Source organism: Mus caroli, chromosome 10 (assembly GCF_900094665.2).
Source record: "Mus caroli chromosome 10, CAROLI_EIJ_v1.1, whole genome shotgun sequence".
In the NCBI taxonomy this organism is placed as follows: Eukaryota; Metazoa; Chordata; class Mammalia; order Rodentia; family Muridae; genus Mus; species Mus caroli.
In genome coordinates, this window is record NC_034579.1 from 107,340,683 (window position 1) to 107,353,186 (window position 12,504).

At 37.4% G+C, this 12,504-nt stretch overlaps 1 protein-coding gene across 1 annotated transcript in view; it reads right to left on the bottom strand.

The window, feature by feature from the left end:
• Trhde (thyrotropin releasing hormone degrading enzyme) overlaps nt 1-12,504 on the bottom strand; it is a 398,108-nt gene that overhangs the window by 116,907 nt on the left and 268,697 nt on the right. The window lies entirely within an intron of this gene.

Below are 12,504 nucleotides of genomic sequence, written 5' to 3' on the forward strand. Positions count from 1 at the left end.
GTGTGTGTGTGTGTGTGTGTGTGTGTTTGTATGTGTGTAAAGCAGGTTAAAAAGTGTGTATAAAACAGGTAAAAAAGAGAGTGTGAGCCATCAATACTATTTTATGTTGGCTCATTTTTATGCCATATCTATTTATTTTAAAACTGAAAATAGTTATATGTACTGATACATAAACAAGTACATGGGGTTAATATAGATGTTGTGATTAATAGAGTAATATACTTAGAGCTGAGAACCATCATTAGAATATACTATAGCATACTATCAGTACAAGATGTACAGAAGTGATCAATTGGAAGCAATCAAAGTAATGATGGGTAAGCAGGGAAGATCACAAATCTGTAAGCAAACTATAAATTAGTCTTCTAGGACTCACAAGTTCATAGTGAGCTGCTTGAGGGTTATGAAGCAGTTAATGCATAAATATAAATGACAGTCTAGACATTCCTCCGCAGCTACATATCCCCTCCATTATCCTTACAAATGCACATGCTATAGTAAATCCTTTCTCCAAAGTGTGTCTTTTAATTTTTACTATTTCACTTTCATTGCATAGGCTGTTAAGATTCACTCGAGGTCTGAACACATATACCCAGGGTCTTTTTCCTAGAGAGAACCCTGCAACACTCATCCAACCTGCACCTAGTCAGTCTGGTGTCACAACTCTTATTTTTCGCTGTTTGGCACTAAAACCTCTCCCTGTAATTTCGAAACTTTGACTCAATATCATATTCTCACTCCATTAGTCAATCACCCTTAAAGCACTGTTTAAAAAACAAAAAACAAAGAACTCTATCCCCCAAAGAACTTGTTCCTCAAATGAGACTATTATTGTCATCTCAACAAATAATGAGCTGACAAATCCTAAAATGTTATGTCCCTCCAGATATTTTCACACACACACACACACACACACACACACACACACATATATATATATATATATATATATATATATATATATATAATTTTTACTTCTTGCTCTTTGTCTTCTGCAGACTTGTATACGTCCATAAACCATAAGCATTTAAGATTCAATTTTGGGAGCTGGTAAGAATCCCCTTTAGAACGTGTCAGATCTGGTCCCTGAATTTCCTTGACAAGCTCTTCCCCTATGTATTTTCCAATCTAGTCTACCCACCCAGAGGGTAAAATCTGTCAGTTCTTCAACAACACTAACCCTTGCCACCTGGGGAGTGAGAGACTCTCCAACAGTCAGCTCCAACTTCCCATCAGAGCAAAAGAGCCATCTTCAGATGATTTAACTGATTCCCTCCAGGTAGTGATGACTTGGTCCCTTGTCAGGCTATAAAAACTACCAGTTCAGCATGGGCTAATGACAAAAGAGGACTTTGTAATCATAAAGAATAAACCTGTTCTTCCTGTCTGGGCTACAGCAGGGTGCATGGAAATAGAACGCAGAAATATAGTCAATACTCAAAAGTCAATAACACTGAACTCTTCGTTATTGGTATATTCTATAACTCAATTACATTTCAGAAAAATATGTTGCTTGAATATTTTGATGTTGCCTGGAGTAACTCTTCAGTGCTTAGCTGACCTTTTCTTGTGAATGCTAATTTTTAATCCCTATTTTATAACAGTCTGTAAGCAGGTTACAGGGTGGACTGACCAACTGATAGTCAGTGGGCTTGACACCTACTATACACAGCACATCAGTGGGTTGGACACCTACTACGCACGGCAAAAACAAAGTCCATGCCTTACAGCACAGCTAAGTCATCGTACATATTTTTGTTTTAAAGAGAGCACTGAGAAACATTTCCCAGAATCTTCAAAATATTTATCCATCAAGCCACCCTCTTTTACAAAGTGGTAACTTATATCTAGTTGCAATTGAGATGTTTCAGCCTTGAGAGAACAAATTGGACATGGAAGCATGTTCAGAAGCTTTATGGAAAGGAGAAGTCATCAGAAGTTTATAAAACAAGGGCCAAGAGAGATACTGTGGTAATTGACAGAATTATTTAGGATATGATAACCAGTTACAGAAGGGAGCTTGGAAACTCAATTGTCCTTTAGTTGTCTTTCCCGTTCTATCCCCTATTTGTATGGTTTACTTTGTAATAATTTGAGGACCTGATTATTTCAAAGACCATAAATATGACCAGAGAAAGAACTTCCTCTTCTCAGGTTTGGCATGGTAGGCTACCTTAATTCAACAATGGTTGACAAAGACAGAAAATGTCTGCGTAAATGACAGACAATTTGTATTCTTAAATACTAGCCATTCAACAAGGATATAGCCTTTATTGCTTTACTGGTACTTCACAACATATAATCATGCTTTAAAAGAAGATAAACTGCCAAACTCAATTGTTTCCTTAAAAGATGTTTATTAAGTTGGTAGTATGTTCATTGTCCCACAGAATGCAGATGGAGATGATAGAAGTGTATTTCATGCCTGGAGGGGTGAAAAGTCTAAAGAATGACATTTGTGTCATAGCTGGAAAGGTAGACATACTCAGGCAGCATCTTCATGATGTAACATGAAAGGTATTAGCATAATCAGGCAGATCAGTGGTGAGAAGCCTCAAGTATGGGAGATCATACAGATTGGAAGTCACGAAGCCACAAGTTGGGGGAATTGTGTGGAAAGTGAGTTTGAAGCAGGTTTTAGAGCTTTGAGTTGCAGGGATGAAGTAGTTTGAAGGTGGGGGCTATAGTGTGATAGCCCAAGTAGGGCAAGATGACCTGAAACCAACAAGTGGGAGAAGTGGCAAGAAGAGGGTTTAACAAAAGTGACAAGGTGAGTTTGATTTTAGTCTAAGAAAGAAAATGACATTAGAAGATATGCATAAATATACACACTAGAGGAAATTATTTATACTAGCAAAATTGCTTACAAAATGTGAAGTTTTAAAGATAGGTTGGGAAGTGGAAGACTAGAAAGGAAGTATAACAAAGATGTAAGTTACTAGAGTGGGCCTGGCCAAAGTGACTAAGAACACCAGAGAAATGTGTTCATGTCTCAGTGAAGGCAATGGAGAACAGAAAGTGGAATCTCCAGGGCTTTCTACAGACTGTGTGGTCTTTTCTGTACTGCTCATGATAAACACTCAAGAAACATGTATGTGAAGTTAAATTAAAATCATTGGGCAGTGCCCATGCATGAAAAATAGCTGGAGACAGCCTGGGTATAAGCAGAGTCATGGAAGACATGGTTGAGATTTGTGCTTCCAAGTTCAAGAAAAGCAACATCTAACAGTCAGCTGTAATGAAGAAAGTACTATATGTAAATAGCCTGTGGCTATTAGGGAATAAAACTATCTATCTATCTATCCATCTATCTTATCTTATCTATATTATCTATCTATCTTATCTATGATCTCTCTAATATGTGAGAAAATGTTCCAAGATATAATGATTCAGCAGTCACACTGACTGGAGAGAGGCAGATCAAGGGATGAGCATTAGAACAAACTTCCAGGAAAAAAAGATGAGGAAAATCAGTTAGTCTTGTAAAGATGTGCATAGCTTTTCTAAAGGCAAAACTGAACAGGGAACAGGGAGGAAGAAGTCACTAAGTCATTTTAAAAATGAAAGCACAGATGGAAATGGACTGAGGGAAACAGACTGTGGCCTAGTGAGGAGGCATTGTCTGTCTTACCACAGTGGACTCACCACCAAAAACACTTCTGGAAACACAAGTGGCTCTCAGATAAGCAAAGGTCTATCTGTCTTCAATGCAAAGGCAGTCTTTAGATTATGTGCTCCTGAGAGTACAACTAGATCCAAAATAACTACATTGAGTAGGAAGGGGTAAAACATATGGACCCGTAGAAAAGTCCTGTATTAGTAAAAATCACTCAAAATGTATGATCCACTAAAGAACTATGCTGTGATATAACAAAGAAGATATCATTATTTTGTCTAATCAGAAGTTTGAGGCTTAAAAGGTTGAATAACTTGCTGAAATGGACCTAAGATGAATAAAAGAGCCATGATTAGATTCCCACTTAGAGCTAACTCCAAATCATTTAACTGATATAGGTTATTACTGTCTCATGATTTGCAATCAAGATAGAACCTAGACACTTTCCAAAAATCATTGTACAAAATAAGAACCTGGATAGGAAAAAAAAAAAACAAAAACAAAAAACCTGTTAGAATTGTTCAGTTGAGAATCAGTACCACAGTTACAGCAGAGGATGCAGGGAAATTGATGCAATAAAATGTGAAATGGCTTTCCAACATTCTCAGGCTGGAAATGATGGGGAGAGACATGGAGGAAGGGGGCACGTTTATGAACAAAGACACACGAAGCTGCCTTAGCACATGCTAGGTTAAAACCAAAGGCTGCAAAGGTGGAAACTGTATGAAAACACACTGCTCAGATGATGTACTGACTGGTTTTGTGTGTCAACTTTACACTGGCTGGAGTTATCACAGAGAAAGGAGCTTCAGTTGAGGAAATGCCTCCATGAGATCCAGCTGTGGGGCATTTTCTCAATTAGTGATCAAGGGAGGAGGACCCATTGTGGGTTGTGCCATCCCTGAACTGATAGTCCTGGATTCTAGAAGAAACCAAGCTGAGAAAACCAGGGGAAGCAAGCCAGTGAGTAACATCCCTCCATGGCTCCTGATCAACTCCTGCTTCCTGACCTCCTTGAGTTCCAGTCTTGACTTCCTTTGGTGATGAAAAGCAATGTGGAAGTGTAAACTGAATAAACCCTTTCCTCCCCAACTTGCTTCTTGGTCATGATGTTTTGTGCAGGAATAGAAACCCTGACTAAGACAGATGGCCTGATGTTTCTTGTGCTCCATGAAAGCCATAGGTACAAGTCAATGACTGAGTTATGACTGTACTACGTGGAGCCTATTCCAGTGAGATAAGAAGTTCCCCTACTGGGAATCTGGTTAGAGGACACCTCTGGTTTGGGTGATATTTCCTATAACAGTCTATAAGCTTGAGTTCTCCCATCCAAGGGCTTCTTCCAACACCCTTTCCTTACTTGAGTTGTTCCCTGAAGGGTGTCTCTCAAATTCCTCAAGTTCTCTTGACCAGTGATCTTCTAGGTACCATTTTGTCTATCCTATAGAAGATCAGAATTAACTCAGGAGGGCAGTTGGCAGTATGGTGAGCCTCACAAGTATGATCTACTCTTGGTGTGTCAGAGACCCTAGCTGGTCATCAGTCTACTTTAGTAACAAGAGTATAAACAAAACATGTTTCTTTTCAAGTCTTGTCCAACTCTCTGGCAAGTAAACCTTCTATGCCACATGCATATGCGTTACCGTTCACTCCACTGCTAAGAGGAAAGGAGGTGCGTACTCCCTGCATCTCTGTGCAGATGGATGTGACAGAGGCAAAGGTACTAGATCATTTTTTCTTTCACTATCTGTAGGCGCGATCATTACTGAAACATTTCTCTGTATTAGCTTCTTCTACCCATGCAGTTGATTTTAACTTTAGTTCTTCCAATGAGTGCAATGAGAATCCCTGTTGGGTTCCCTGTTGTTGAAAGGGTTACTATGTTGATTTCAAAATCACAGTGAAAATGTAACTTTTAGAAAGATGGCTCTTCATTAAGCATGGGCACTTGGAGAGAGAGAGAGAGAGAGAGAGAGAGAGAGTACTATAACATTCTGACATAATTTGTTAAAAAATAATGTCTCAGATCTGAAGGAAAACAATATCCCACGGTTTTTATAAAAATGTGCTTTTCCCCTTTAAAGATAATATGAGCCATTTTAACATGGGAAAAACTGGGATGGAAGGAAAAACTGCCGAATCTTAAATATCCCTGACTTACCAACTGATCAAACTCCCCATATGTCCCTCTCCTTGTTCTCTCTCAAGTTCATAAACACTTTTCTCCACTAATCTTGGTACATACATATCTCTCTGTGTAAATCTATACACAAGCTACTCGGTCTGTAACTCTCTCTCTCTCTCTCTCACACACACACACACACACACATACATACACACACACACGCACACACACACCATAGATAGGTAGATAGATAGATAGGTAGATAGATAGATAGATAGATAGATAGATAGATAGATAGATAGATAGATAGATAGATAGATAGAATGTTTTCAGGGTTGATAATTTGGTATTGTGTATTGGATAACCTAGGTGTGAATTTCCCTAGGGAAAACTACTCCTGCTCTCAGGCATTCCTTAGTTGCCTGTAATTATATTATCATCTCAAAAAATAATTAAAAAGAAAGAGAACAAGAGTAGACAGAGGATGAAATAAAATTAATTCTAATCATGAGAGCAAAATTAATGCCCAATTGCTCTATCACCCACACTTAGAACCTTGAGTCCTTATTGATTTATTACTTCCTGAGGCCAAGCCTTTATTTCTGTTCGGCTGAATTATTTCATGGCCCCTTAATGACAGGCCCAGAAGCATTTTCACCGTCACAAATCCATCCTGTGGGCCACATCAGACTAATTTTAATAATTACTTCAGAAGCCTAATGTCTGCTAAGTGCTCTAGTTCTGCTGTCAACTCAAGCTTGTTAGATGATTTAAATATCTACTATTAGGCTTACGAGGTGGTTGTAATGCTGACGACAACTGGATTATTTCAATTGAGAATAAGAAGAAAGTCTACCTGCATTTTTGACAACTCATTAAATTTATTCATAAAAACAGTTTGGATATGTTTGCCATATAGCAAGCTTCCAAAGCAGTTATATTGCATTGTGATCACATAAGTTCCCTGGATTACAAAATCTTTACTTCTCATCGTCAATACTAGGGCCTAATCAACGCTATAATAATGATATTCAATATTTCTTATCTCACCATAGAACAAATAGCTTCCTATCTACTTAAACTCATTTTCTCATGTGACCTTGTATTAAACACTCGCATTTTTTCATAAAATTTACTCTAAGTGCAAAGATATTTACACATTCTTTTTAAAATTTTAAATTTTATTATAAATATGTGTGGGGTTAGGCACTGTGTGCATGTGAAGGTCACAGGACTATTTTGTGGAGCTGCTTTTATCTATGCACTTTAACATGGGCTCCAGGAATCTAAAACAGCACATGTGTTTCAGAGGAAACCTGCTACGGCCTGCTCACCCATCTTACAATCTCATGGCTTCCATATACTTTTAAAAATAAGCAAAAATGAATATTATGATAAGAAGCTTTTCATGGCTATGTTAATTCTTAATGTTTTTTCTCTCTTCTGACATAACTCTCACATGAAATAAAGTTTCTGTCACCATTTTATACAAGTAAAACTATATATAGCTCCTATTATTACTATATACTAGATGGAGCTCTACAATTTATTGAGACATAATTGCTATATTAGCAATGAAATAAAATTCTTACTAAAGGAGGTAGCTACCAACTCTTTGTTAATCTCAACTCTGCAATCCAGATTATGGCAATGCAGCCAATACACTCACACAGTCTCTCATGCCCTGAAATACACCATCTATTCTTCTCTGGGACCCCATCAATTGGCAATTGTCAAGCAAAGCTAGCCAAGCAGGACAAGGAAGCCACTAGAAGCCCTATAGCCAGGGATTAGACCACATGTCCAGACACAAAAAATAAGGAATTTGGGGGGGACATATTGGCACACACCTTTAATCCCTGAATTTTCTGAGTTCAAGGCCAGCCTGATCTACATAGTAAGTTCCAGGGCAGCCAGGACTACAGAAAGAGAGAGAGAGAGAGAGAGAGAGAGAGAGAGAGAGAGAGAGAGAGAGAGAGAATAAGAAGGAGGAGGAAGAGGAGGAGGAGGAGAAACTTTCAAGAACACTAACCATAGAAGTTATATATCATGAATAACCTCAAGAGTACAGAACATAATATTTTCTATTTAGATAAATGGACACAGAGGGATAAAATGAAGAGCAAATGTTAACAAAATGGGACTCAAAGAAATGGTTGCAAGGTCAAAATGGAACACAAGAATACATAAAGAACAATAAAACAGTAAAATTCTAGATTAAAAAATGACAAAAGCCAAAGACCAGAAAAAAATAATACCAGAAAAATTAAAGCTAATATATTTCTATGAATTTTCATATTATGTATAAAAATTTTGATTAAAAGTATTTATTATATTTTTAACATTTAAACATTTAAAAAATGATAAAGAAGTAAAAAGGCTACAAGAGGTTTAAGATATCATAAATCCTAAATGCACACATTCCAAAACAAATTTTACATGCAAGCAAACTTTTAACTGAATTTTGTAACATGTTACTTTGTTCTAGAAAAAGTACAACAAATTGGCTATAAAAGGACTGAAAACTTCCTAAATTTAGGTGATGCTGAGAAACTCTTATGTGAATCTATGAAAATAAATGCAAATGTATGCATGTATTTGGGTACAAAGTTTCTGGAAATACCACTTACAAAAAATGCATATAAAATATTATATGCATGACATATGTTATATAATATATTAATATAAACATAATGTAATCATTATATTATAACTTGACATATGTAGAAATCTGGAGTGTAAATAAATAAATAAAATATTTTCAAAAATTATAAAATTTGTTTTTAACTGAAAAAAATGAAATCTGGAAACACAAAGAATGAGAGCTTACAACATATGCTGTAAATTCATGACATTAATGTTTTACAGAAGACAAAAATTTTAACCTTCAATGACTAGGAAAGACATTTTACAACACTATTCAAATATTTCAAAAATTATTGCCTATCCTAATCAACTAGGAAGGAAGACAAATGCATTAATATGGTTTAGGACATCCTCTAAAATTATAGTCAGTGGTGAGACATTATATCAATTCTCTGTGAACACAGACATAAGGTATGGATGCAGGCAGGTGAACTAACAAAAGAAATAGAAATAAGAAACACAGCAGCAAGTTAACATTATTCAGAAATGCTGTGAAAGTTCTGGAGAAACGCAAAACAATCCATACAATTAATCTTTAAAATCTATACAATAATGCAGCAATGGTGCCCAACACAAGATTAGTAAATAAAAATCTAAAGTGTTCATGTATCATTGACAACTGGCCTAAGGAATTAACTCTTACAATCCTGGCCTCAAAAGAAGATACAGAAAAATAAAATATAGGCAAAAGCAATAAGAGGAGTTTTAAAGATTTTCAGCATTCACAGGGAAAATCATGTAACTAAGGATTAATGACAACATTTATCATAGGGATCAATGCAAACATCAAATCTTTCAAAATCATACTTTCTTCAAAATATTTTCAGTTATTTGAAAAATTATAATGACAAACAGGATTTAAAACAGAGAGATGTGACTTTCACTTCATATAACACATCCCCGAATCTATAGTGTTTATGGCCCAGTGAGCAGTGTTGGAACAGGGTAAACACACAGACAAGGAAGTTGGGATAAGGACTATGAAGGGACCTGATAATGATGTTACCAGCAGCTAAATGGTGATATTTATTTTTAAAGGACCAGTGGAAAAGTAGTAGGGAATTCAATAAAAAAAAAAAAATTGAAAGGATTGATTATCCAATCAAATTAAATTACATCTGATATCATAGAAAAACTGAACAGTAACAAATATACCAATGATTTGATCTTTAAAGACATCAATATATAGAATAGAAAAGTTTAAAAATATTAGGAGAAGACATGAGAGAATAGCTTTATAATTTGGTCACAACAAATGACCTTAAAAACAAAAGTATAAAGTCAGAAAAGCAAATGGACAGACAAAACCTAAATTTAAAAACTGTCTGATAAAAGACACAAAAAAGTTATTTACCTTACTAGCAACTAACAACTAGCTTGAAAAATACAGAAAGAAATCTCTCTTTACTGGTTAAAAAGGATAAGCAAACAGATTAAAAATACAAATAAATACTGGAAAATGGGAAACAGATATAAACTGGAAACTCAAGGAATATTAAACACACAAGGAGAATCTGATGAATAAGGAAATCTAAATTAAAACTGTATAATAATAATGTACAGCCAGAAAGCAGATGAAATAAAGAAAGTACTCAATAACAGTGACAACTTAGAATAGGGTCCCCTACATGTCTGCAAGATATCATGTATACAAGGACCTGTGTCTGCCAGGAAAGGGCACTCCATGGTAAAATTACAGATTACCTTTTGTTTGGAACATTGCTAATATAGCAATAGGCCAATATAACATAGGCCTACAGGGCCTAAAATTAAGGCAGAGGGCCACCCACATTCTGCATCAAACAGTAGTCAATGAACAGCTTAGTAAAATGGATGCAGACAGCCAGTAATTGATGTGAAGACTAACAGCTGGGTGAGGTGACAAATTACTGGCAGTGTGGACTCCAGGTTGTATGCAGCCAGGGGCCAATCAGGATGACATTAGCTGAAATACCCAACACAGGGAAGATAGAAACTGTAAAGACCATATCCACAGGTTAGGAATGGCCCCTGGTTGAGGAACAGGGCTACCCTCCAAAAATTTTAACTCATAATTGTTCCTGTCTAAAGAAAATACAGGGACTAAGAGTGGAGCAGAGACTGAAGGAAAGGTCATCCAGAGACTGCCCCACCTAGCGATCCATCCCATCTGAAGACACCAAACCCAGATACTAATGCTGATGATGCCAAGAAGTGCTTGCTGACATGAGCCCAGTATAGCAGTCCCCTGAAAGGCTCTGCTAGAGCCTGACCAATACAGATGTGTATGCTTGCAGCCAACCATCCGATTTAGCATGGGAATCTCAATGGAGGAGTTAGGGGGAAAGACTGAAGGAGCAAGTGGATTGCAACCCCACACGAAGAACAACAATATCAACTAACTGGACATAGCCTCATACCCCAGAGCTCCCACGGACTAAACCACCAACCAAAGAGTACACATGTAGGGGACTCCATAACTTCAGCCCAGATGGAGCAGAGGATTGCCTTATTTGGCATCAATTGGAGGGAAGGCCCTTGGTTCTGTGGAGGCTGGATGCCCCAGAATAGGGGGATGCTAAGGTGATGAAGTAGGAGTGAGTGGGTAAGTGGGGGAGCACCCTCATAGAGGCAGGGAAAGGGGGATGAGAAAAGGTGTTTGTGGAAGGGAACCTGAGAAGGGGACATTTGAGATGTAAACAAAAAGTAACCAATTAAAATGAGGGGAAAAAAAAGATAATCGAGAAAGAATACAGTGGTATTTTCAGCATAACTCTCTAGTAAAGAAGAGTCCTGAGTACAAAATGCTGAGATTTGAAACGTAGAATCTCAGGAGAAAGTTTGGAGTGAGATAGCCAGACCACCGTGTGGAGTGAGTGCAGAAACAGAAGACAAATGAAACCTGGGGGGGGGAAATAGTCCTGTGTTTCTCAACAATGGGAGTTTATAAGATGCAGTCTAATTCATAATAAGAAAAAGAATGATGAGATGGCCAGTGAGTGAGTAATAATCCAAAATAGTGTCTGTGGGGAGAACGGTCATTGCTATAAACGTGCTTCAGACAGTGAATCAGCTGGGATGAAGGCTAATAATAGCTTTCAACATGGAATAGATTTTTGACATAGAAGAAACTTGGTCAACAGGTAGCAATAGCTGAGCACAGGGACCTTAAAAGAAAGGGGACTGTGGAATGATTATGCTCTCTTCCTTAAAAGAGCGAAACGCTGCGGAAATGCAAGTCGGGGAACTTTCTTAGCGTGATGGAAATATTGTAACATTTTATAAACTGACGTGCTTGCTTAGAGATGGGAGAACATATGAGTTACAAGAGGAGCAATACTACTCAAGCAGACAGCAGGAAGGGTCCAGCACAGTGTGGAGAGATTCTCATATCATGACACTCATCCACTTCAGGGAAGAGCCACAGAAATGAAACTCAGGATTTGGCAGGCTAGATGCTTGGAAGGAGGGAGGAGGGAGGGCACTGACTCCTTTATTGCTTATTTTATACCATAAAAGAAAGAAGCAGAGTCATCATATGAAAATAAAGAGGAATAAAGGAGTGGGCGGGTAGGGGAACAGGGCTGCAGGGGGGGATAAGGTGTAGGGAACTTTCGGGATAGCATTTGAAATGTATATTAGGAAAATATCTAATAAAAACAAAAAGAAAAAAAAAAGAAAAACATGGGTCTCCTCTATTTATCATCCTGAAAAATTAACTTGGGAAATATATGTGCCGTGCCTTACACACCAGCATCTGCTGACCAGGTCTCATAAACACAAGGATGTGATGAGAAATATGTCATTCATTTGGAGAGAATAAGGGATTTCAGAAAATTCAGTCCAAGATGTGGTATTCAACCACACAGCTCTCCTCAAGGCTGAGGGATCTATGTATAGGTATGAGTAGGTGATAAGATTATAAGAGCCAAAGGAGATGAATGACTTTGAAGGAAACAGTATTTCCCATACACAATAGGGTATATACATATATGGCTCACAGTGGTTGTGGGTGCATGCACATGACCTGCATGACTCAAACCAGACAAAGTTCTAGCAGGGAACAGGGAAGATTGGCATGGAATTGCATCCTTAGCTGAGGAGTTTTAGCATTCAATTGCTGCTGGGATAGAGAAAG